The 26,147-nt window shown below is 47.4% G+C and overlaps 1 pseudogene; it reads left to right on the top strand.

Moving 5' to 3' along the window:
- LOC118379976 (sodium-dependent lysophosphatidylcholine symporter 1-B-like) overlaps positions 1–21,451 on the top strand; it is a 49,669-nt pseudogene extending 28,218 nt beyond the window's left edge.
- Positions 21,452–26,147: the final 4,696 nt, after the last annotated feature.

The following is a 26,147-nucleotide window of genomic DNA, read 5'->3' as shown; positions in this document are numbered from 1 at the left end:
CCTTTTAGTCGTATATATCAGTGTCTTCTCATTGTCTCAGCCTGTTAGTCCTATATATCAGTGTCTTCTCATTGTCTCAGCCTGTTAGTCCTATATATCAGTGTCTTCTCATTGTCTCAGCCTGTTAGTCCTATATATCAGTGTCTTCTCATTGTCTCAGCCTGTTAGTCCTATATATCAGTGTCGAGGCATATGAACGAACAGGTTTCAGAACAAACGTCACAATTATCACATCACACCGGTTGTGAAATGTCTTTTTCTTGGCTTCCCCGGTGATATTACCCACGCACCACTGCTGCTTTGATGTGGCGCAGAGATTGGCTGAACCAGGCTCCTGACGGGGCGTTTATGTACATTACTGGTGGGTTGGTCACACCACTGCCTGAATGTAACCAATCATCTGCTCATAATTACAGGTCATAAAAGTCCTTGTGTGTTCATATCATCTCCATCTCTGCTTCGTTCAGAATGAGTTTAACCCCTTCCCTTTTTTTAATCACGATTTTAGCACGTCGCTACAAGTGTTTGCGAAGCAATCTGCTAATAGTTACTTGACTTTAAATAAGTTTAACTCTGACCCCCAGTCACTGGGGGCTATTTTAGCAGAGGGGAGGAAGTCATTTGACTCCTGGGTGTCTGTCATATGCTTCTGGTTTATAGGCTCAGTTCTACTGTGAAGATGGGTAGGCTATGGTAGTCTGGTTTATAGGCTTAGTTCTACTGTGAAGATGGGTAGGCTATGGTAGTCTGGTTTATAGGCTCAGTTCTACTGTGAAGATGGGTAGGCTATGGTAGTCTGGTTTATAGGCTCAGTTCTACTGTGAAGATGGGTAGGCTATGGTAGTCTGGTTTATAGGCTCAGTTCACTGTGAAGATGGGTAGGCTATGGTAGTCTGGTTTATAGGCTTAGTTCCACTGTGAAGATGGGTAGGCTATGGTAGTCTGGTTTATAGGCTCAGTTCCACTGTGAAGATGGGTAGGCTATGGTAGTCTGGTTTATAGGCTCAGTTCTACTGTGAGATGGGTAGGCTATGGTAGTCTGGTTTATAGGCTTAGTTCCACTGTGGAGATGGGTAGGCTATGGTAGTCTGGTTTATAGGCTCAGTTCTACTGTGAAGATGGGTAGGCTATGGTAGTCTGGTTTATAGGCTCAGTTCTACTGTGAAGATGGGTAGGCTATGGTAGTCTGGTTTATAGGCTCAGTTCTACTGTGAGATGGGTAGGCTATGGTAGTCTGGTTTATAGGCTCAGTTCTACTGTGAAGATGGGTAGGCTATGGTAGTCTGGTTTATAGGCTTAGTTCCACTGTGAAGATGGGTAGGCTATGGTAGTCTGGTTTATAGGCTCAGTTCTACTGTGAGATGGGTAGGCTATGGTAGTCTGGTTTATAGGCTCAGTTCTACTGTGAGATGGGTAGGCTATGGTAGTCTGGTTTATAGGCTCAGTTCTACTGTGAAGATGGGTAGGCTATGGTAGTCTGGTTTATAGGCTCAGTTCTACTGTGAGATGGGTAGGCTATGGTAGTCTGGTTTATAGGCTCAGTTCTACTGTGAGATGGGTAGGCTATGGTAGTCTGGTTTATAGGCTCAGTTCTACTGTGAGATGGGTAGGCTATGGTAGTCTGGTTTATAGGCTCAGTTCTACTGTGAAGATGGGTAGGCTATGGTAGTCTGGTTTATAGGCTCAGTTCTACTGTGAGATGGGTAGGCTATGGTAGTCTGGTTTATAGGCTCAGTTCTACTGTGAGATGGGTAGGCTATGGTAGTCTGGTTTATAGGCTCAGTTCTACTGTGAAGATGGGTAGGCTATGGTAGTCTGGTTTATAGGCTCAGTTCTACTGTGAAGATGGGTAGGCTATGGCAGTCTGGTTTATAGGCTCAGTTCTACTGTGAGATGGGTAGGCTATGGCAGTCTGGTTTATAGGCTCAGTTCTACTGTGAGATGGGTAGGCTATGGTAGTCTGGTTTATAGGCTCAGTTCTACTGTGAGATGGGTAGGCTATGGTAGTCTGGTTTATAGGCTCAGTTCTACTGTGAGATGGGTAGGCTATGGTAGTCTGGTTTATAGGCTCAGTTCTACTGTGAGATGGGTAGGCTATGGTAGTCTGGTTTATAGGCTCAGTTCTACTGTGAGATGGGTAGGCTATGGTAGTCTGGTTTATAGGCTCAGTTCTACTGTGAAGATGGGTAGGCTATGGTAGTCTGGTTTATAGGCTTAGTTCCACTGTGAAGATGGGTAGGCTATGGTAGTCTGGTTTATAGGCTCAGTTCTACTGTGAGATGGGTAGGCTATGGTAGTCTGGTTTATAGGCTCAGTTCTACTGTGAGATGGGTAGGCTATGGTAGTCTGGTTGGCATAGCATCCAGCCTTGTTTTTTAAATGTCCACCTCCAGATCGGCGTTTCTCTAATTTGGAAGACACAGGGTATGGGTTAGGGTATGGGTTAGGGTATGGGTTAGGGTATGGGTTAGGGTATGGGTATGGGTTAGGGTATGGGTTAGGGTATGGGTTAGGGTATGGGAAGCTTTCATCAAAGAACACCGTTGTGTGAAAGTGAAGTCTGTTAATTAACAGCAGTTCAGAACTGGCAGATGGTCTCATGGCCCAAACAAATTGCTCTTTCTATTTTTTTCATAAATGTCAATACGCAAGAGGCTGAAATGTGTCTCTGGCCCTCTGTCTCAGTATGTGTATCATATATCTGATGCTGCCTGGTCAAAAGGAGTGACAGGCATTGTTGCCACTCATGACATTGAATGCAAGGGAAGCCAGTGAGCATTTGGCCTCCCGTGATAAAAAAAAAAAAAATAGCCAATCAGTGTTGAGTCAAACTGAATGAGCTCTGCTGTGAATGGTCCAGGCCCACCAAACAAAGTCTCAAGCCAATTTGTAACTACATGACGTAGGATAAATGTTAACTAGTTAACGTTGTCCCTGAATGGAAGTGAGGTTAGCGAGCGTGCATTTTAGCCAGGTAGCCTAAGACAACTGAAAGTGTGTACTGTATAACTGTTTAGGTTAACATTTTAAAGAGGATAGCTTTGGCGTTTCTCAACAAGTAGGGGGAGTCAACATGTTTTACACACACACACACACACACACACACACACACACAAATCGGTACCATCGACAGCCACATCCTATTTAGTTTACGTTGATTGGACTGAAATAGTTGTTGGTTTCTTTCTAGATGATTTCAGATGTTGGAACAGTGGAGATGGAATGACTTGTGGTTCTAAATGAGTCGTTTTTAATAGTAAAAAAAAAACTCAAATGTGGAAAACATTTTAACGTGCTTGGTCGTATAACTGTTAGTTACAATATATTTTGTAGACTTCACAGGACAAATGTTCACTCTACAGGTTTGTAATAAAACTAAGGTGTGGTTGAATTTATTCTGCCACGGTGTCTTCTTATTGTCTTGTCCTATATATATCACAGTGTCTTATTGTCTCAGCCTTTTAGTCCCTATATATCAGTGTCTTATTGTCTCAGCCTTTAGGCCCCTATATATCACAGTGTCTATATATCACAGTGTCTATAAATCACAGTGTCTATATATCAGTGTCTTCTCATTGTCTCGTCCTTTAGGCCCCTATATATCACAGTGTCTATATATCACAGTGTCTATAAATCACAGTGTCTATAAATCAGTGTCTATATATCACAGTGTCTTCTCATTGTCTCGTCCTTTGGGCCTCTATATATCACAGTGTCTATATATCACAGTGTCTCCTTATTGTCTCAATCCTTTTAGTCCCTATATATCACAGTGTCTTCTCATTGTCTCAATCCTTTTAGTCCCTATATATCACAGTGTCTCCTTATTGTCTCAATCCTTTTAGTCCCTATATATCACAGTGTCTCCTTATTGTCTCAATCCTTTTAGTCCCTATATATCACAGTGTCTTCTTATTGTCTCAATCCTTTTAGTCCCTATATATCACAGTGTCTCCTTATTGTCTCAATCCTTTTAGTCCCTATATATCACAGTGTCTCCTTATTGTCTCAATCCTTTTAGTCCCTATATATCACAGTGTCTCCTTATTGTCTCAATCCTTTTAGTCCCTATATATCACAGTGTCTCCTTATTGTCTCAATCCTTTTAGTCCCTATATATCACAGTGTCTATATATCACAGTCCCTATATATCACAGTGTCAAGGCAGATGAACTAACAGGTTACAGAGAGCAAACAATGCAATAATCACAACACATTCTTTCCTGGGTTGGCTTCCCCAGAGATCAACCAGTGCTGCTTGGATGTGGGAGAGCAGAGAAAGGCTAAAGCTCCCGAGTACATTCCTGGTGGGTTGTGGTCACGTGTCTCCCTAAATGTAAATCATCTGCTCTGTGTCCCAGAGACAACACCACCCTGACACACATTCCCTCTCATGTATCATTTTCCCCGCCCCGCCCGCCCCTAACCACTAATCACATAACACGCGTGTGTTGGTGGGGTGTACTCTCACTCACTCTCTCTTCACCAGTCCTGTACCCATTATGGGTGTCTGTTGTCTAAAGTACCTTCCTCTCTTGGGTATTTTATCCATTCCCAGGTACTGATCTGAAATACTGACTCTGTATCGGTGCCCCCTGTATATAGCCTCCACACTGACTCTGTACCGTAATACCCTGTATATAGCCTCCACATTGACTCTGTACCGGTACCCCCTGTATATAGCCTCCACACTGACTCTGTACTGGTACCCCCTGTATATAGCCTCCACACTGACTCTGTACCGTAATACCCTGTATATAGCCTCCACATTGACTCTTCCGGTACACCCAGAGATCTTATAGCCTCCACATTGACTCTGTACAGTAATACCCTGTATATAGCCTCCACATTGACTCTGTGGGTACCCTCTGTATATAGCCTCCACATTAACTCTGTACCTGTACCCTCTGTATATAGCCTCCACATTGACTCTGTACTGGTACCCCCTGTATATAGCCTCACATTGACTCTGTACCGGTACACCCTGTATATAGCCTCCACATTGACTCTGTACCGGTACACCCTGTATATAGCCTCCACATTGACTCCATATATAGCCTCCACATTGACTCTGTACCTGTACCCTCTGTATATAGCCTCCACATTGACTCTGTACCTGTACCCCCTGTATATAGCCTCCACATTGACTCTGTACCGGTACACCCTGTATATAGCCTCCACATTGACTCTGTACCTGTACCCCCTGTATATAGCCTCCACATTGACTCTGTACCTGTACCCCCTGTATATAGCCTCCACATTGACTCTGTACCATAATACCCTGTATATAGCCTCCACATTGACTCTGTACCGGTACCCCCTGTATATAGCCTCCACATTGACTCTGTACCGTAATACCCTGTATATAGCCGACACATTGACTCTGTACCGGTACCCCCTGTATATAGCCTCCACATTGACTCTGTACCAGTACCCTCTGTATATAGCCTCCACATTGACTCTGTACCAGTACCCTCTGTATATAGCCTCCACATTGACTCTGTACCGGTACCCCCTGTATATAGCCTCCACACTGACTCTGTACCGTAATACCCTGTATATAGCCGACACATTGACTCTGTACCGGTACCCTCTGTATATAGCCTCCACATTGACTCTGTACCGGTACCCTCTGTATATAGCCTCCACATTGACTCTGTACCAGTACCCTCTGTATATAGCCTCCACATTGACTCTGTACCAGTACCCTCTGTATATAGCCTCCACATTGACTCTGTACCGGTACCCCCTGTATATAGCCTCCACATTGACTCTGTACCGCAATACCCTGTATATAGCCTCCACATTGACTCTGTACCGTAACACCCTGTATATAGCCTCCACATTGACTCTGTACCGGTACCCCCTGTATATAGCCTCCACATTGACTCTGGACCGTAACACCCTGTATATAGCCTCCACATTGACTCTGTACCGTAACACCCTGTATATAGCCTCCACATTGACTCTGTACCTGTACCCCTGTATATAGCCTCCACATTGACTCTGTACCATAATACCCTGTATATAGCCTCCACATTGACTCTGTACCGGTACCCTCTGTATATAGCCTCCACATTAACTCTGTACCTGTACCCTCTGTATATAGCCTCCACATTGACTCTGTACTGGTACCCCCTGTATATAGCCTCCACATTGACTCTGTACCGGTACACCCTGTATATAGCCTCCACATTGACTCTGTACCGGTACACCCTGTATATAGCCTCCACATTGACTCTGTACCTGTACCCTCTGTATATAGCCTTCACATTGACTCTGTACTGGTACCCCTGTAAATAGTCTCCACATTGACTCTGTACCTGTACCCTCTGTATATAGCCTCCACATTGACTCTGTACTGGTACCCCCTGTATATAGCCTCCACATTGACTCTGTACCTGTACCCCCTGTATATAGCCTACACATTGACTCTGTACCTGTACCCCTGTATATAGCCTCCACATTGACTCTGTACCATAATACCCTGTATATAGCCTAGCTATTGTTGGTTAAGGGCTTTTTAAGTAAGCATTTCACTGTACCGTCTGTTGGACCTGTTGTAGTTAACGACCACTAGGTCCCATTAGGAGAGGCAGCTGTCTCCTGCCCAATGCTTTTAGGAGACAACAACTCACCCCCAACAATGCATTAATCAACGTACTAAAAATTAACATCAACTTTTTTTTTTTTGTGTGTGTTTTTTCACCTGACCAGTTTTTAAAAAATAAAAAATGAATTAGTGCTGATTTTTAAGAAGACAAGACGAGGAAACCCATTTTGGGCATCTCCAACAGGCTGAACCTGAAGTAGCTGAACAAATCTACTTCTGAAGGAATGTGTTATGGTGTTATGGTGCCGGACTGTTTTTCATCAACACTGGGGAGGTTGTACATGATGGGTGTATTGTGTTCCCATATGTGATTTCCTGTCCGTGCGATTTTTGAGATCGTGGCTTCCACCACCATATCCCCTTCAGCCAATCAATGACCGGATATGATGCGAGCGTTTCCTGCTCGGGGAAACCTAACTCCTAACTACCCTTCATGCTGATCCACATGGACAGATGTATACACACACACTCCACGCCCCTCTCTCTTGTTCTGTTGGAGCGTGTCGATCAGGCCACAGGATGTCCATAACTGGGACAGGAAGTTACACACAGACATTCCTCCGTTCTCGCTGAGTGACGCATTACTCAGGGATGACATCACTGTGGTCTGGAGTGCCAAGGGAAAGGGGGTGTGGAGTGTCTGAGGATCTGTCTAGAGCATGAGAGACAGGGGAGGGTGTAGGGGAGTATCTGAGTGGGTGTGGACATGAGGGGAAGAGTCTGAGGATCTGCCTAGAGCACGAGAGAGGGGGGAGGGTGTAGGGGAGTATCTGAGTGGGTGTGGACATGAGGGGAAGAGGCTGAGGATCTGTCTAGAGCACGAGAGAGAGGGGAGGGGAGTATCTGAGTGGACATGAGACAGAAAGTGAGGGAGAATGTAGAACGGTGTGTCCATGGAGAATATAGGAACATCTCCTAATTTTATGTCTGACGCACTTCTCACACAGCCCTTTCATGATGCATGATGTTCACAGTGAGGAAATGTATCTCTGGCAGAACGGAGTTGAGTGACAGCTGATCGTTTCTAAGGACCTGTAGGAATGCCTTCCCCTCGTTTTTTAAAAATTGATTAAAATTTTACTTTTTATTTTAACGAGGCAAGTCGGTTAAGAACAAATAGTTATTTTACAATGACTGCCTAGGAACAGTGTTAACTGCCTTGTTCTGGGGGCAGAAGGACAGATTTTTACCTTGTCAGCTCAGGGATTCTATCCAGCAACCTTCTTAGATAATGGCTGTCCTCGTCACACACTGGTTACTGCTCTGTGACGATGTGAGACTCGATGTGACTTGACCTCTGTCTCTCCATCCCTGTAGGGTCCTGTTCTCCACTCCTCTAGCTGTGGTCAGTTACTTCCTCATCTGGTATGTTCCTGTGATTGAGAATGGGAAGGTCATCTGGTACCTGGTCTTCTACTGCCTCTTCCAGACCCTTCAGACAGTGAGTACTGTAGTCTACTGGCTACAACGCCATACTGGTAGAGCAGCGGTTGGGGACATTCTCACACACACACACAGACACACACCAGACGGCCTACAAGAGCTGGACCAGATGTATAGAACAATACAATCATCAGTAAAAAAAATATATAATAATTAGGATACATGTTAATGTCTGTCTCTCGCTCTGTCTGTCTCTCTGTCTGTCTCTGTCTGTCTCTGTCTGCTCTGTCTGTCTCTCGCTCTGTCTGTCTCTCGCTCTGTCTGTCTCTCGCTCTGTCTGTCTCTCGCTCTGTCTGTCTGTCTCTCGCTCTGTCTGTCTCTCGCTCTGTCTGTCTCTCGCTCTGTCTGTCTCCAGTGTTTCCATGTCTGCCCTACTCTGTCTGGCTCTCACCATGTTCATCAGTGAAGATCAGAAGGAGAGGGACTCTGCCACTGCTTACAGTAAGTCCCCTCATGGACACTTGCCTCACTCACGACCTAGACACGACTTAGTATACATGACCAATTAGTGATGGGCACCGATATGTGGACATTTTGTTCCCCATTATCGGCAGCATTTATATCATCAGGTTCATTGAATAACACTGCAGCTGTGTTCATTCATTGTCAAGGCTCTGTGAAGGCCAGACAACTTGGTTGCCCACTGGGTGTGAATCCTCTGGGAGCCTAAGCCTGTCTAACCAGTGTGACTACGATGACAAACCCCATCGGCAGGCTATTCAGTATGTTAAGTTGAGTCCGAGAGTTGTCCCTACAGGTGTGTGTGTTAACAGCTAGGATAAACTGTTACGATACGCCTTGCTCATATCGACATCAACCAGTACTGCATTGAATCATCGATAGTGGTGTTTTCCACTGGTAACTTAGTCTGTGCATTTGGATATTTAATCAATAATACAACAGTATTATAAACATTTAATATATGCCGTTCAGAATATTATTTTATTATTATTATTTATTTTCCGGGAATGAAGCCCACTATCCTGGTGTTTTCCCAACTGAGTTACATATTTTTTTAATTTTTTTAGACAAAATTGAAAGCTGATCATTGGTTGGTTTGTGTCATCTGTATGCTCCTCTCGTCCCAATCAGGAATGACGGTGGAGGTTCTGGGTACTGTGATTGGCACAGCCGTCCAGGGTCAGATTGTGGGCATGGCCAACCCCCCCTGTATCCCTGTAGCCCCCGGCGACAATGTAACAACAGAGGGCCTGAACTCCTCCCTGCTGCTGGGACAGGAAGTTAACACCACGGTCTTCTCTCCCGGTATCACCCTGGACCAGACGGTACACCGACAGACCGTAGCCTCCCATCTCGTATAAATACTTGTATCTTCATGAAGATGACTTGAGCTCACAAATCCAGATGGTTTTACACTATACGATAAAGCCAGTGTATGTTCTGCTATATGTTCGTTGCACCAGTTGTACTGTCGTAGGTCTACTGACCTGTTGTCTCTCTCCTCGATCTCAGAAAACAGCCTACATGATAGCTTCCGGCGCCATCTGTTCCATCTACGTGCTCTGTGCCGTGGTGCTGTTCTTCGGAGTCAAGGAGAAGAAAGGTAAAATTTTTTTTTTTTTTTTTTTTAAATCTACCATCCCTCAACACATCCCTGTTGATATTTCAGCTATTATGGGTTCACTTTGGGTCATTCATTTCAATGTACCTATTGGATAATGTGGATTTTTATTTTATTTTTAATTGAGCTCTGCAGTACGCCGTTGCTGTCTCATTTTCACTATAGGCCCTGGTGGCTTGATGCTCTAACAACTGATCTGAGGGTTTACTAGCAAACGTACTCTAAGGTGCAGCAGGTGGCCTGGTGGCTAGAGGAGGCTGGGGTGGCCTGGTGGCGAGAGGAGGCTGGGGTGGCCTGGTGGCGAGAGGAGGCTGGGGTGGCCTGGTGGCGAGAGGAGGCTGGGGTGGCCTGGTGGCGAGAGGAGGCTGGGGTGGCCTGGTGGCGAGAGGAGGCTGGGGTGGCCTGGTGGCGAGAGGAGGCTGGGGTGGCCTGGTGGCGAGAGGAGGCTGGGGTGGCCTGGTGGCGAGAGGAGGCTGGGGTGGCCTGGAGTGGCTGGTGGCGAGAGGAGGCTGGGGTGGCCTGGTGGCGAGAGGAGGCTGGGGTGGCCTGGTGGCGAGAGGAGGCTGGGGTGGCCTGGTGGCGAGAGGAGGCTGGGGTGGCCTGGTGGCGAGAGGAGGCTGGGGTGGCCTGGTGGCGAGAGGAGGCTGGGGTGGCCCTGGTGGCGAGAGGAGGCTGGGGTGGCCTGGTGGCGGATAAGAGCGTCTGCTAAATGACTTAAATGTAAATGTAAATGTGAGAGGAGGCTGGGGTGGCCTGAGGCTGGGGTGGCGGATAAGAGCTGGGGTGGCCTGCTAAATGACTTAAATGTAAATGTAAATGTGAGAGGAGGAGGCTGGGGTGGCCTGGTGGCTAGAGGAGGCTGGGGTGGTGGCCTGGAGGCTGGGGTGGGGTGGCTAGAGGAGGTAGAGAGGAGGCTGGGGTGGCCTGGTGGCTAGAGGAGGCGGGGGTGGCTAGAGGAGGCGGGGGTGGCTAGAGGAGGAGGGGGGTGGCCTGGAGGCGAGAGGAGGCCTGGAGGCGGGGGTGGCCTGGAGGCGGCCTGGTGGCTGGAGGCGGGGGTGGAGAGGAGGAGGCTGGTGGCTAGAGGAGGGGTGGTAGGCGGGGAGCATTGGGCCAGTAACCCGAAAGGTTGCTGGATTGAATCCCTTAGCTGACAAGGTAGAAATCTGCCGTTCTGCCCCTGAACAGGCAGTTAACAAACTGTTCCCAGGCCAGTTAACCCACTGTTCCCAGGCCAGTTAACCCACTGTTCCCAGGCCAGTTAACCCACTGTTCCCAGGCCAGTTAACACACTGTTCCCAGGCCAGTTAACACACTGTTCCCAGGCCAGTTAACACACTGTTCCCAGGCCAGTTAACACACTGTTCCCAGGCCAGTTAACACACTGTTCCCAGGCCAGTTAACACACTGTTCCCAGGCCGGTTAACCCACTGTTCCCAGGCCGGTTAACCCACTGTTCCCAGGCCGGTTAACCCACTGTTCCCAGGCCGGTTAACCCACTGTTCCCAGGCCGGTTAACCCACTGTTCCCAGGCCGGTTAACCCACTGTTCCCAGGCTGTCATTGACTGACTTGGTTAAATAAAGAATACATAAATGATAAACCCAGACTTAAAGTTGAAACACATTTGACAAAATGATGAGGTAAATGTTTATATTATAACCATAGTCTCTGTCTCTCTCTCTCTATAGAGTCGTCTCGCCCTCGGTCAGAGCTCATGTCGTTCTGGCAGGGTATTGGGCTGGTGATGGGTCATGGACCTTACGTCAGGCTGGTGATGGGCTTCCTCTTCACCTCACTGGCCTTCATGGTGACTACACGACCCAGGCACACACACTTTTGCTCTCTGCATTTGTATGTCTACGTATACCTACCACAACACACCTTACACCCCCACACGACAACACCCCCCCACACACGACAACACCCCCGCCCCCTACGTGCGGCCCCCCCGTGTGGCCGACACCCCCTACGTGACGACGCCCCCCTACGCGATGACACCCCCACCCCAGACGACGACAACACCCCCTCCCCTTTATTTACAGATCAGTGATGTATTTTTTTATTTTACCTTTATTTAACCAGGCAAGTCAGTTAAGAACACATTCTTATTTTCAATGACGGCCGAGCAACAGTGGGTTAACTGATCTAGGAACAGTGGGTTAACTGGCCTAGGAACAGTGGGTTAACTGGTCTAGGAACAGTGGGTTAACTGGCCTAGGAACAGTGTGTTAACTGGCCTAGGAACAGTGGGTTAACTGGCCTAGGAACAGTGTGTTAACTGGCCTAGGAACAGTGTGTTAACTGGTCAAGGAACAGTGGGTTAACTGATGTTCAGGGGCAGAAACAGTTTGTTAACTGGTCTAGAACAGTGTGTTAACTGGTCTAGGAACAGTGTGTTAACTGGTCTAGGAACAGTGGGTTAACTGGTCTAGGAACAGTGGGTTAACTGGTCTAGGAACAGTGGGTTAACTGGTCTAGGAACAGTGGGTTAACTGGTCTAGGAACAGTGGGTTAACTGGTCTAGGAACAGTGGGTTAACAGGCCTAGGAACAGTGGGTTAACTGCCTGTTCAGGGGCAGAATGACAGATTTGTACCATGTCAGCTCGGGGTTTGAACTCTGACCCATAGCCACCTCTGGTTAAAACTAGTCCAACGCTCTAACCACTAGGCTACGCTTCAGCGTGGCCTCATGGGGTGTCATCTGCTCGGGGGGTGGGTGTCTGTTTATTTATGGGGTCTCTGGGGGTGTTGTCATGTAGGGGGTGTGTAAGGTGTGTGTAGTAGGTGTACGTAGACATACAAACCCAATCATAAAGTTCCATATCCACACAGCTCTCTAGCTGCACCGCTGACACCTAATGTTCACTGCTATACCCATGTCCTTAATGGTGAGTGATGACACGCATCACGTTTTGTAGTGTGTCATGTGGGGTTTTATAGTATGCCAGTTCTGACCCATAGCCACCTCATCACCTACAATAAAACTTAACCCAACCGTAAAGCTAAGCTTCAAAACCCAACCGTAAGTCTACCCTTCAGCGTGGCCTCATGTTAGGCTGTCTGCCACCGTTCTGCTCCTTTTAGAGTGTGTAGTCTGTCAGGAGGTTTATTTATGTGGTCTCTGGGCTAAGCTTGCCTGTCATGTTAAAGTTGAGTGTCCAGCCAGCGAGCGCTTGGCTCCTCTGTGTGTGTGTGGCAGGGGCCAGTCTAACTGAGCGTTCTGTGTTTCTTTCTTTCTACAAAACAGCTGTCTCTCTCTCTCGTCTCTGCAGCTCCTGGAAGGGAACTTTGCTCTGTTCTGCTGCTACACTCTGGGCTTTAGGAACGACTTCCAGAACATTCTACTGGTCATCATGGTGAGGACACACCGTGGCAATGCCCTTTATGTTTTGATACAGACAGATTGAGACTCTTTTCCCACATCATTCACTGACCTGTCTCTATTGTTACTGTAACCTTGACTGGACCACTGGAGAGAGGAGGTTTCTATACAAAACAGCTGTCTGTCTCTGTCTCTGTCTCTGTGTCTCTCTCTCAGGAGGTTGTCTATACAAAATCTCTCTCTCTCTCTGTCTCTGTGTCTCTCTCTCAGGAGGTTGTCTATACAAAATCTCGCTCTCGCTCTCTGTCTCTGTGTCTGTCTCCTCTCAGGAGGTTGTCTATACAAAACAGCTGTCTCTCTGTCTCTGTCTCTGTGTCTCTCTCTCAGGAGGTTTCTATACAAAAGCTGTCTCTCTGTCTCTGTCTCTGTGTCTCTCTCTCAGGAGGTTGTCTATACAAAATCTCTCTCTCGCTCTCTCTCCTCTCCGTCTCCCTCTCAGGAGGTTGTCTATACAAAATCTCTCTCTGTCTGTCTCTCTGTCTCTCTGGTAGCCAGTCAGTGAGGGCTAATGACTCGTAGCTGCTATTACTGTGTTCACTTTCACTGGTCTGAATACCCGCCTGTTCCCACAGACGTTTAACACTGCTATGAAAGTCGCTCTCTGTCCCCCCCGACATCCTTATTTATCCCTCTTCTGTCATGTGATTAAAAGGACTTAATGACATCTTTATCCTAACAGGAATGCAGTTGGTACGTGTGGCAGTCAGCCTGACACATGACCTGACTGCAGCACAGTAGGCCTGTGAACTATGGGGGCGCGACTCTGAGTGCCAATTCTCAAATTCAATAAATAGCAGGGGGAAGTGGACCTGTCTTACTGTCCTTTTCCTTTATGTAAAGTCTTAACTCCTAAAAGGTCCTTCAATTATGGTTTTATTGAGTTAACTCCTGAGGTGGAGCGTAGGCACAGCGCTAGGATCAGTTTACCCTCCCCCTAATACTTACCTTTACCATTAGGCACAGGTCTAGGATCAGTTTACCCTCCCCTAATACTTACCTTTACCATTAGGCACAGGTCTAGGATCAGTTTACCCTCCCCTAATACTTACCTTTATCATTAGGCACAGCGCTAGGATCAGTTTACCCTCCCCCTAATACTTACCTTTACCATTAGGCACAGGTCTAGGATCAGTTTACCCTCCCCCTAATACTTACCTTTACCATTAGGCACAGGTCTAGGATCAGTTTACCCTCCCCCTAATACTTACCTTTACCATTAGGCACAGCGCTAGGATCAGTTTACCCTCCCCCGAATACTTACCTTTACCATTAGGCATAGGTCTAGGATCAGTTTACCCCCCTCTAATCCTTACTTTTACAGTAGAGGTGCCTAATGGGCACAGGTCTAGGATCAGTTTACCCTCCCCTAATCCTTTACCATTAGAGACACAATAAACTGACTTTAGAGCAGCTTTATTCTAAATTCACCCCTTCGAAGACCATTGAGGGTTCTTAACCTGTTTTCTTCATTCTTAAGCTCAATGTTATTCAGCACTGCAGCCTTTCAGCACGTCTCTCTGGCCTTTCAGCACGTCTCTCTGGCCTTTCAGCACGTCTCTCTGGCCTTTCAGCACGTCTCTCTGGCCTTTCAGCACGTCTCTCTGGCCTTTCAGCACGTCCAGGTCTCTGGCCTTTCAGCACGTCTTCTCTGGCCTTTCAGCACGTCTAACTCTGGGTGCCATTGGTCTGGGTAGAGGGAACACAGGTGGGTTGGCTTGTCTTCTGGTCAGGAGCAGACAAAGACCTTGTCTTCATTGCTACACTGTTTGGTAATAGTGTAACTCCAATAGGGTTGCCAAAAAGACCTTGTCCCCAATGTAGAGAAGTTGGTCTGGACCTTGTCCCCAAGTAGGGAACACGGACAGACAAAAGACCTTGTCCCCAATGTAGAGGGGGTTAAACCAACAAAAAAGACCTTGTCCCCAATGTAGAGGAAGTTGGTTCATGAGGAGACCAGACAAAAAGACCTTGTCCCCAATGTAGAGGAAGTTGGTTCATGAGAAGACCAGACAAAAATACCTTGTCTCTGGTCAGTGCCCTCAAATGGCCCCCAGCGTAGTCTAGTGGTTAGAGGGGGGCAGGTAGTCTAGTGGTTAGAGGGGGAGGCAGGTAGCCTAGTGGTTAGAGGGGGGAGGCAGGTAGCCTAGTGGTTAGAGGGGGGGAGGCAAGGTAGCCTAGTGGTTAAAACAGAGGGGGACCAGGTAGCCTCATCTTTTTAAATGGGGGAGGCAGGTAGCCTAGTGGTTAGAGGCGGGGGAGGCTGGGCTAGCCTAGTGGTTAGAGGCGGGGGAGGCAAGTAGCCTAGTGGTTAGAGGCGGGGGAGGCAAGTAGCTTTCAGTGGTTAGAGGCGGGGGAGGCAGGTAGCCTAGTGGTTAGAGGGGGGAGGCAGGTAGCCAGTGATTTTTAGAGGGGGGAGGCAGGTAGTCTAGTGGTTACCCAGGGGGGAGGCAGGCAGCCTAGTGGTTAGAGGGGGGAGGCAAGAACAGCCTAGTGGTTAGAGGGGGGAGGCAGGTAGCCTAGTGGTTAGAGGGGGAGGCAGGTAGCCTAGTGGTTAGAGGGGGAGGCAGGTAGCCTAGTGGTTAGAGGGGGAGGCAGGTAGCCTGAGTGGTTATGAGTGGGGGAGGCAGGTAGCCTAGTGGTTAGAGGCGGGGGAGGCAATCACCTAGTGGTTAGAGGCGGGGGGAGGCAAGTAGCCTAGTGGTTAGAGGCGGGGGAGGCAAGTAGCCTAGTGGTTAGAGGCGGGGGAGGCAAGTAGCCTAGTGGTTAAGAGGCGGGGGAGGCAAGTAGCCTAGTGGTTAGAGGCGGGGGGAGGCAAGTAGCCTAGTGGTTAGAGGCGGGGGAGGCAAGTAGCCTAGTGGTTAGAGGCGGGGGATCCTCCCCTCCTCCTTTCCTCTCCTCTCCTCCTTTCCTCTCTCTAGCAAAATAGCCTAGTGGTTAGAGGCTGGGGGAGGCAGGTAGCCTAGTGGTTAGAGGGGGAGGCAGTTAGCCTAGTGGTTAGAGGGGGAGGCAGTTAGCCTAGTGGTTAAGAGGGGGAGGCATCCTTAGCCTAGTGGTTAGAGGGGGAGGCAGGTAGCCTAGTGGTTAGAGGGGGAGGCAGGTAGCCTAGTGGTTAGAGGGGGAGGCAGGTAGCCTAGTGGTTAGAGGGGGAGGCAGGTAGCCTAGTGGTTAGGGGGGGGCAGGTTAACAGCCCAGTGGTTAGAGGGGGCAGGTAGCCTAGTGGTTAGGGGGGGCAGGTAGCCTAGTTAAAGGTACAATAAATAAATTAAATAAAACATTCCTGATTTTTATATAGTTGCCGTGTACCTATGATGAAAATTACAGGCCTCATCTTTTAAATGGGAGAAATTGCACAATTGGTGGCTGACTAAATACTTTTTTGCTCCACTATGTTCCTGGTCAAAAGTAGTGCCCTACATGGGAGGAATAGGGTTGTGTTTCTCTTTACACGTTGGCAAAAGGAGACATGGGCTGGAACCCGTCTCTGTCTCGGTCAAAGCAGGAAAAAGGACAACGATGGACACAACTATTTCTATGTGATGCGTTTTGACTGAAAACCACACACCTCTCTTGTCTCCAGCTCGCTGCGATGCTCACCATACCTTTCTGGCAGTGGTTCCTCACCAAGTTTGGCAAGAAGAACGCCGTGTACATCGGCACCTCGGTAAGACTACGCAGAATGATCGCACATGAACCATGCCATAGTCCAGGGTTTACCCATCTCGGTCCTGGGGACTCCCTCCCTGGTTTCTGCTCTAGCCTTGTTGCACAGCTGATTTTCAAATAGCCAACTTCTCGTGGAAGCGTTGATTTTTGAATCAGCTGTGTTGTGCTCTGTCTCAGGCACAGAAAAACAACACCTACCACCCAGTTGGGGGGCCCCAGGACCCGAGTTTGGAGAAACTTAATCAATTAGATCTAGAGATGGAGAACCAAGGGAATAACCAAAAGAACAGACCTAATGCTATTGAGATGAGGACTAGGCCTAATCCCAGTGAGGCTAGTCAGTGGATTTGGAATTTGGAATGACCGATTGATTGCCTATTGTATCATAAAGGAGGTTGTGTGAGGAAATTGTCTGATAAACTTCCTGACTTTAATCAACGAAGGCTTTTTATTGGACCAGGGGGTCTCTGAGTTTATAATGATGAAGGTGGTGTTTCTAATACGGGGGTTTCTGTCCTGTCTGCAGTCTGTGATCCCCTTCATGATCCTGGTGGTGTGTGTGAAGAGTAATCTCATCATCACCTACATGGTGTCGCTCGTCTGCCGGTGTCGGAGTCGCTGCTGCCTTCCTGTTGCCGTGGTGAGTTGGAGTTTTTCCTCTCTTTCCTTGTTACTGACCCTCTGGCTGTCGTGGATGTTCCTCCTCTTCCTCTCCTCCTCCTCTTCCTCTCCTCCTCCTTTCCTCTCTCTCCTCTTCCTCTCCTCTTCCTCCTTTCCTCTGCTCCTTTCCTCTCTTCCTTTCCTCTCTTCCTTTCCTCTCTTCCTTTCCTCTCTTCCTTTCCTCTCTTCCTTTGGAGGATCTTCCTTTCCTCTCCTCCCTTACCTCTCTTCCTCTCCTCCTTTCCTCTTCCTCTCCTCCTTTCCTCTCTCTTCCTCTCCTCCTTTCCTCTTCCTCTCCTCCTTTCCTCTCCTCTCCGGTTAACATCCTCTCTCCATCTCTGGTTAACAGCCTCTCCTCTCCGGTTAACATCCTCTCTCCTCTCCGGTTAACATCCTCCTCTCCTCTCTGGTTAACAGCCTCTCTGTCTCAGGTCCCTCTCTGGTTAACAGCCTCCTCTCCTCTCTGGTTAACAGCCTCCCTCTCCTCTCTGGTTAACAGCCTCTCTCTCCTCTCTGGTTAACAGCCTCTCCTCCTCCTCTCTGGTTAACAGCCTCCTCTCCTCTCTGGTTAACAGCCTCCTCTCCTCTCTGGTTAACAGCTCTCCTCTCTGGTTAACAGCCTCCTCTCCTCTCTGGTTAACAGCCTCCCTCTCTCCTCTCTGGTTAACAGCCTCCTCTCCTCTCTGGTTAACAGCCCTCCTCTCCTCTCTGGTTAACAGCCTCCTCTCCTCCATCTGATTCCTCTGGTTAACAGATTCCTCCTCTCCTCTCCTGGTTAACAGCCTCCTCTCCATATGATTCCTCTGGTTCCAACAGCCTCCTCTCCTCTCTGGTTAACAGCCTCCTCTCCCCTCTCTGGTTAATAGCCTCTGGCTCTCTCTCTCTGGTTAACAGCTCTCTCTCCTCTCTGGTTAACAGCCTCCTCCTCTCTGGTTAACAGCCTCCATATGATTCCTCCTCTCTGGTTAACAGCCTCTCTCTCTCTCCGGTTATTCCTTTTCTAACCCCTACTCTTATGTGTGTCTAGTGTTTGGCTGTTGGTGGATGTCACTGGCTCTCTCTAGGTCCATGATTCCTCTGGCCAGATGTAGATGATGTTACTGACTCTGTCTCTGTCTCCAGGTCCATGCTGCCAGATGTGGAGGATGTTACTGACTCTGTCTCTAGGTCCATGCTGCCAGATGTGGTGGATGTTACTGCTCTCTAGGTCCATGCTCCAGGTCCATGTCCATCATGCTGCCAGATGTAGAGGATGTTACTGACTCTCTGTCTCCAGGTCCATGCTGCCAGACGTGGAGGATGTTACTGATTCCTCTGTCTCTGTCTCCATGCTGCCAGATGTAGAGGATGTCCACTGACTCTCTGTCTCTGTCTCCAGGTCCATGCTGCCAGACGTGGTAGATGACTTCCAGGTCCAGAACCCAGATTCTCGGGGTCACGAAGCCATCTTTATTCCTTCTATGTCTTCTTCACCAAATTTTGCCTCTGGAATCTCCCTCTGGCTCTCTCCACTCTCAGCTTGAGTAAGTTTACCACGCACACGCACACACACGCTGGCTCTCTCGTCCACGCACGCGCACACACGCACGCACGCACGCACGCACACACTGGCCCCTGTTGTACTGTACATAGGTAAATGTTGTTGTGAGTATAAGCCAAACCCTACAGTCTCCATATGATTCCTCTGGCTCTCTCGCCCACTCCATATGATTCCTCTGGCTCTCTCGCCCACTCCATATGATTCCTCTGGCTCATATGATTCTCGCCCACTCCATATGATTCCTCTGGCTCTCTCGCCCACTCCATATGATTCCTCTGGCTCTCCTCGCCCACTCCATATGATTCCTCTGGCTCTCTCGCCCACTCCATATGATTCCTCTGGCTCTCTCGTCCACTCCATATGATTCCTCTGGCTCTCACGTCTAAATTAGTAGTGTGTGTATGGCACATTAACCTGGCCTTGTTAGTGTGTTGAGCAGTCATGAGGTTACATTATTCCTTGTACTATCAACCATCTAATGTGTGTGTGTGTGTGTGTGTGTGTGTTGTGTGTGTGTGTGTGTGTGTGTGTGTGTGTGTGTGTGTGTGTGTGTGTGTAGTTTTGCAGGGTATATGACTCGAGGTTGCACCCAGCCTGAGAACGTGGATATAACCCTGAAGGTTCTGGTCTCCGCGGCGCCCATAGGACTCATTCTGATTGGCCTGGTCTTATTCCGCTCTTATCCAATCGACGAAGAGAGGAGGCAGTGCAACAGGAAGCTTCTTCAGGAGCAACGGTAAGACTGGCGTGTCTGGCTTGGGAACTCGGGGGGCCTCGTACCCCAAGCATTTCTGAAAGGATTGTATAGATGTGTGATCTGGAAACGATGCCGAATTCCGCTCCTTGACATGCCTCGTACCCAGGCTACTCAAAGGACATTTTGTTGTGAACTGTTCAGATATTTTATGGACTGCTTGTATGTACCATGTCTAACACCTGGTCTCTGTTCTGTTCTCACAGGGAAAATGAAGTAGACTCAGAAACGGACTCCACAGAACTGACCAACATGGTGTAGATTCTAGAACACTCATGGACCACTGGGGTGACACGGTTGCTTGCACCAGGGTGGGGCTGACGAGGGCTGGACCTATCACGACTGAGATACCGCTACCATCCAATCACACTGCTGCTCACGTGTCTCAGAGCACATGTCGTCATGACGATGTGCCATGGCAAGGAATCCTAAAACGGAGTGACCTTCCTGGTTCAATTCCCAGCCCACTTAAGCTGTGACAAACTCAGAAATGGTTTTGGGTGCAGTCTCAAAAGGCAACCGATTTTCAAAGTGCACTCAATGGAGACTCAATAGACTACTGTAAAACACAGCCTTTAGTTGTTGTCCATGAATGTTGCACAAAACCTTAATGTGATTTTTTTTGTTTTTTTTATGTGTGTGTGTATTTTGCCAATGTTGAATATTTCTGTCTTAACTTAATCTAGCGTGGGTACTAGTTTCAAAAGCCCAAGACTTTTTAGAACAATCTACTACTCCCCCCTCAAGTATGAAACTTGAAACGACCATCTTTCTATGCTGAAGATGACAAAATGGCCCCAAAATGGCCCTATGGTTTGCTTTTTTTTCTTTTTTCTTCTCGTTTTATGTTTCGGTTAAAAAGGTTAAAAAAATCTAATAAAAAAAAAAGCCAGACTAATTATTTTGGTAGAGAGAGAGATGTAGAACATTTCTACAACACGTGTTTCTACAGACTTTAGTTTGGTACTGTCATGTACAAAACAAGTCAGAACCCTTTCTAGCATTGAATGATTCACAATGTGATTTCTTTTTTTTTTTTTTTTTTTAAGGTTTAAGACCTTGTCTACTATTTGACACTACAATGGAGTTCTCTTGTCATGGATTCCATTTTGTGTTTTACAATGTTTCCTTCCTCACATTTCATTGGCTCATTCAACAGGCGTGTATTCACTAGGATGCCAAGGGGAGGGACCTACCCGAATTTGTCCAATAGTAACTCCTTTTGTTGCAAAACATTTAGCTACGGTGTGCACCAATGAATACACCCCAGTAATGCCCAGAAGAGATTTGGTCCCAACTGCAACACTGTAGGTAACAGATGTTTCAAAAACACTAGTTCTTAGTCTCACGATTAAACCAGAACCACTATAGCACAATAATTGTTAACCAAACTATTTTTACACAGCCTGTACAATCTATCATGTATTCAAGTTTTTTTTTTTTTTTTTACAGCTAGTCATTAACTTAGTGTTGGGCAAACTCATAACGACAGCTCGTACTAATCTAGAAATATTAAAGTATATGAGTAAAAATGTATTTTGTCAGATTTAAGAGAAGTCCTTTTCAGGTTGGTGTTGCGTTCTGAATGTGTACTAAAAATGTTCTCACTTTGTGTATTGAGCTCAAAACCTTTTCATTTAAAAAAACAAAACAATTTTCTTTAAAAAAAAAATCATTGAATTCTCAACCTTGTCTCTTTATGAAGCAATGGACATGTCTTTTAAAGGGAAGAATACAAAAATCAAAGTATTGGAAAATGGAGTGAAGTCTTGAGTTGAAAGTGTCTAGCATGTCACGTATCTAAATTTCCCTACGGGGGGAAACAAATATATTTATAACAGTACTGTGGACAAGATAATCCTACATGTCATGTGTTACACAAACACACAGTGAATACACGTTGAGCAGTGCCTTCAACTGTAATGAAAGGGAAGTCCTGTTGGATGATCTCTCTCGTGGTCAAGTTCTGGTCAGAGGAATGAGACAGAGGAATGAGACAGAGGAATGGTCTAATGCACTTGGGGGTATATTCATTACTGTTGCAAAAAAAAGAAATGTTTTCTGAATATGGAAGCGAATGGAATGAAACGGAGGGATCTGCCTAGATCTGTAACCGAATACTCCCCTGGACCCAGAGTTGGCGGACATCTTGAGAGCCGGAAGAGGGAGAAAGGTGACAAATCCAGCCTCAGTCACCAGTTGCCCCCCCCCCACCCCCCACCCACGTTCTTATCTGATCAGTCTCTTACAAATGGGAAAATGTGTCATTTTCTATTGATTGGATTGGATTGGAGATGGAGACAGTCCCGCCTGCCTCTGAGGCTGTGGCAGCCAAATGTTTCAGCTCTGATCCAGATGGGAATATCACTATAGAAGACGGACACAGAGAGCTCAGACCCTGTATAAAACACTGCCTCCTGTGCATTATGTAAATATTGACTGGAAGTAAAAGTTTGAAATATCTTTGTTGACAGAAACTGTTGTGAACTGGTATTCATCGATGTACTTATTTAAAGCGTTCAGTTGGTACATTTAATAAATACTAATTCAGACAGTATTGTACTTTGTGGGAATTCATTCTTTTAAAATTATATATATATATATATTTTTTTACAAACTTCATATACTCAGTCCTAGCCAGAGATGCAGCACACCAGTAACGATAAACGGGCAGACTACCATAAGGTTCTGAAATCTACATGTAGGTTAACCACTTGAGGTGTTCCATCCACAGTTGAGTTGAGCAGCACTGTCAGCACTATACATTGTGATACCAGGTTTCATATTAAAACCCCCTTGCTGTATATCTGGTGCAGTGGGAGAAATCTACCGGTCTCAATCCCAAACTTGGAACACTTTTATTTTCGAATGGTCCCGAATGGACACAGTGTGAGTTGCAGTTTAACATCTCTAAAATAGTCACGTGTGGCATTTCCCTTCTTCCACCTGGACAGTCAGAAGGACTGTAATGGAGGGGAAAAAGAGAGGCAGAGGAGGTCTGAGAGAGAGAGAGAGGGAGGAAGAGGGTGAGCTCCAGTCTGTTAAAAATTGCAGAAAAAAGGGAGATGGTTTGTTAATTAAAGAGGACTGGTAGAAAGTGTAAGCAGAGTGAGTGTCACGTTCTGTCCATCGTTGGGGGGGGGTTCTGTCCATCGTTCGTGTGTGTTTTCCTTGTTTCAGTGTTGGTCAGGACGTGAGCTGGGTGGGCATTTATGTTGTGTCTGGTTTGTCTATTTCTATGTTTGGCCTGATATGGTTCTCAATCAGAGGCAGGTGTTAGTCATTGTCTCTGATTGGGAACCATATTTAGGTAGCCTGTTTTGTGTTGGGTTTTTGTGGGTGATTGTTCCTGTCTCTGTTTTTGCACCAGATAGGACTGTTTAGGTTTTCACACATTTATTGTTTTGTTAGTTATTTCATGTCTAGTTATTTTATTAAAGAACATGAATAACCACCACGCTGCATTTTGGTCCGCCTCCTCCACCACAGAAAACCCTTAGTGAGTTGAAGATGGAAGTGAATGAGAGCGAAGTATCGGAGATGTGAAGTCCAGTTGTGTAACGTACTTAATAAGTAAAAATACTTTTGGAAATGCGGGGTCTCTGTACTTTACTATTTATATTCTTCACAACTTGTATTTTTACTTCACTACAGTCCTAAAAAAATTATATGTTTTACACCATACATTTTCCCTGATACCCCAAAGTACTCATTACATTTTAATTGGTTAACAGGACAGGATAATGGTCTTACCCCTACTGCCTCTGATCTGAGGACTCACTAAACAGAGAACATCCCTGGTCCTCCCTACTGCCTCTGATCTGGCGGACTCAATAAACACAAATGCTTTGTTTGTAAATGATGTCTTAGTATTGGAGTGTGCCCCTGGCTATCTGTAAATATATATTTTTATTGTGTCGTCTGGTTTGCTTAATATAAGAAATGTGAAATTATTTATACTTTTACTTTTGATACTTAAGTATATTTAAAAACATATTTTTTATACTTTACTCAAGTAGTATTTTACTGGGTGACTTTCACGTATACTTGAGTCCTTTTCTATGAAGGTACCTTTACTTTTACTCAAGTATGAGAATTGGGTACTTTTTCCCCCACTGGTTAAGTTTTCAGAGCCTGATTCTTGCACAGAGGGTCAGGATAAAGAGGAGTCTGTGAGAGTAGGATTGACGTTTTGGGGGAAAAAAGTGGACACCTTGCCTTTTGGCTGATCCATTTGTGGTTTTAGGGTGGGTGAAAACAGAGTCTGTTGCTGTGGACTCGGTGAGGGTAACCAGAAGTGGTCTTGTGATAATTGTTTGTGTTTCAGCTGGTTAGAGGGAGCAGGCGCTCCGTGTTAAACGAATGAAGAAAGAAAAGAAAAGTGCTCCATTGAAAGGAGTGATTACTGGGTTAGAGGTTCATGTGGAAGCTGCCAGTCAACTGGAAGGGAAGATCCCCATTGTTTGTGACGATCGTCGTTTGGTGCGACGCAGACAGGGTGGCGTGAGCAGAGAAACAGAAGAGTCGTTTGTCTGTTTGAGTTTTGATGTTGAGCCTTTTCCCCGACAAAGTGATGTTAGCATATATAACGTCATCCTGTACCAACTTTTGTGTCGACTACATTACGTTGTTACAGTTTATGGGTATGTGGCAGCAGTGTGTAGGAGGGAGGTTCCCCTGTGGCAGCAGTGTGGAGGAGGGAGGTTCCCCTGTGGCAGCAGTGTGTAGGAGGGAGGTTCCTATGTAGCAGCAGTGTGTAGGAGGGAGGTTCCCCTGTGGCAGCAGTGTGGAGGAGGGAGGTTCCTATGTAGCAGCAGTGTGTAGGAGGGAGGTTACTATGTGGCAGCAGTGTGGAGGAGGGAGGTTCCTATGTAGCAGCAGTGTGGAGGAGGGAGGTTCCTATGTAGCAGCAGTGTGGAGGAGGGAGATTCCTATGTAGCAGCAGTGTGTAGGAGGGAGGTTCCTATGTAGCAGCAGTGTGGAGGAGGGAGGTTCCTATGTAGCAGCAGTGTGGAGGAGGGAGGTTCCTATGTAGCAGCAGTGTGTAGGAGGGAGGTTCCTATGTAGCAGCAGTGTGGAGGAGGGAGGTTCCTATGTAGCAGCAGTGTGTAGGAGGGAGGTTCCTATGTGGCAGCAGTGTGGAGGAGGGAGGTTCCCCTGTGGCAGCAGTGTGTAGGAGGGAGGTTCCTATGTAGCAGCAGTGTGTAGGAGGGAGGTTCCTATGTGGCAGCAGTGTGTAGGAGGGAGGTTCCTATGTAGCAGCAGTGTGGAGGAGGGAGGTTCCTATGTAGCAGCAGTGTGGAGGAGGGAGGTTCCTATGTAGCAGCAGTGTGTAGGAGGAAGGTTCCTAGGTGTGAGAAGTGTGCAGAAGGGCATGAGACAAAGGAATGTGTAGCATTGGGGAAAGTAGTTGTATGTGATAATTGTAGGGCTGCCCATGGAGCCTGGGAATCAGAAATGTCCCATGCGAGAGAGGCAGGTTGAGGTTTCCAGGGTTAGAGTGGTGCAGAAGTTGTCATATGCTGAGGCAGTGAAGAAAGTAGAGGAAGATGGGTTAAGGGGAGGTGTGGTGAGAGTCGTAGAGATATACCAGTACAGAGGGATAAACCAACAAGTTATATATTTCAGTAAGATGTTGGTTTATATTAATGGTTATCAACTGTACAGCAGGGATGGAACATAAGTTGCAGAAAATTGAGGTTGTGGTGGCAGCTGCAGAGAGGTAATTTGGGTGTGAGAGATGTGACGCCAGAAAAGTTACAGGGTGTGTTAAGTGGTGGTGTCCGATCCTTTCAGGGTGTTGGCCTGAAGTAGAACTAAATACCTAGCTGGGCGGCAGGTAGCCTAGCGGGTCGGCAGGTAGCCTAGCGGGGCGGCAGGTAGCCTAGCTGGGCGGCAGGTAGCCTAGCGGGCCGGCAGGTAGCCTAGCGGGGCGGCAGGTAGCCTAGCGGGGCGGCAGGTAGCCTAGCGGGGCGGCAGGTAGCCTAGCTGGGCGGCAGGTAGCCTAGCGGCGGGCGGCAGGTAGCCTAGCTGGGCGGCAGGGCAGGTAGCCTAGCGGGCGGCAGGTAGCCTAGCGGGCGGCAGGTAGCCTAGCGTTGGGGCGGGACGTATAAATGACAAGGTAACAATCTGCGTGGCTGCACGTAACCTAGCGGGGCGGCAGGTAGCCTAGTAGTTAAGCGTTGGGCCAGTAACCGAAAGGTTGCTAGATCAAAAGGTATAAATGACAGGCAGTTAACAATCTGTTCTGCCCTGAACAAGGCAGTTAACCCACTGTTTCCCGGCCCTGAACAAGGCAGTTAACCCACTGTTCCCGGGCCCTGAACAGGCAGTTAACCCACTGTTCCCGGGCCCTGAACAGGCAGTTAACCCACTGTTCCCCGGGCCCTGAACAGGCAGTTAACCCACTGTTCCCAGGCCCTGAACAAGGCAGTTAACCCACTGTTCCCTGGGCCCTGAACAGGCAGTTAACCCACTGTTCCTGTTCGGGCCCTGAACAAGGCAGTTAAC

The sequence above is a fragment of the Oncorhynchus keta genome, chromosome 19, assembly GCF_023373465.1.
Source record: "Oncorhynchus keta strain PuntledgeMale-10-30-2019 chromosome 19, Oket_V2, whole genome shotgun sequence".
Classification (NCBI taxonomy): domain Eukaryota; kingdom Metazoa; phylum Chordata; class Actinopteri; order Salmoniformes; family Salmonidae; genus Oncorhynchus; species Oncorhynchus keta.
The sequence above is the reverse complement of the archived record's forward strand: the minus strand, read 5'-3'. Positions and strand labels throughout refer to the sequence as shown.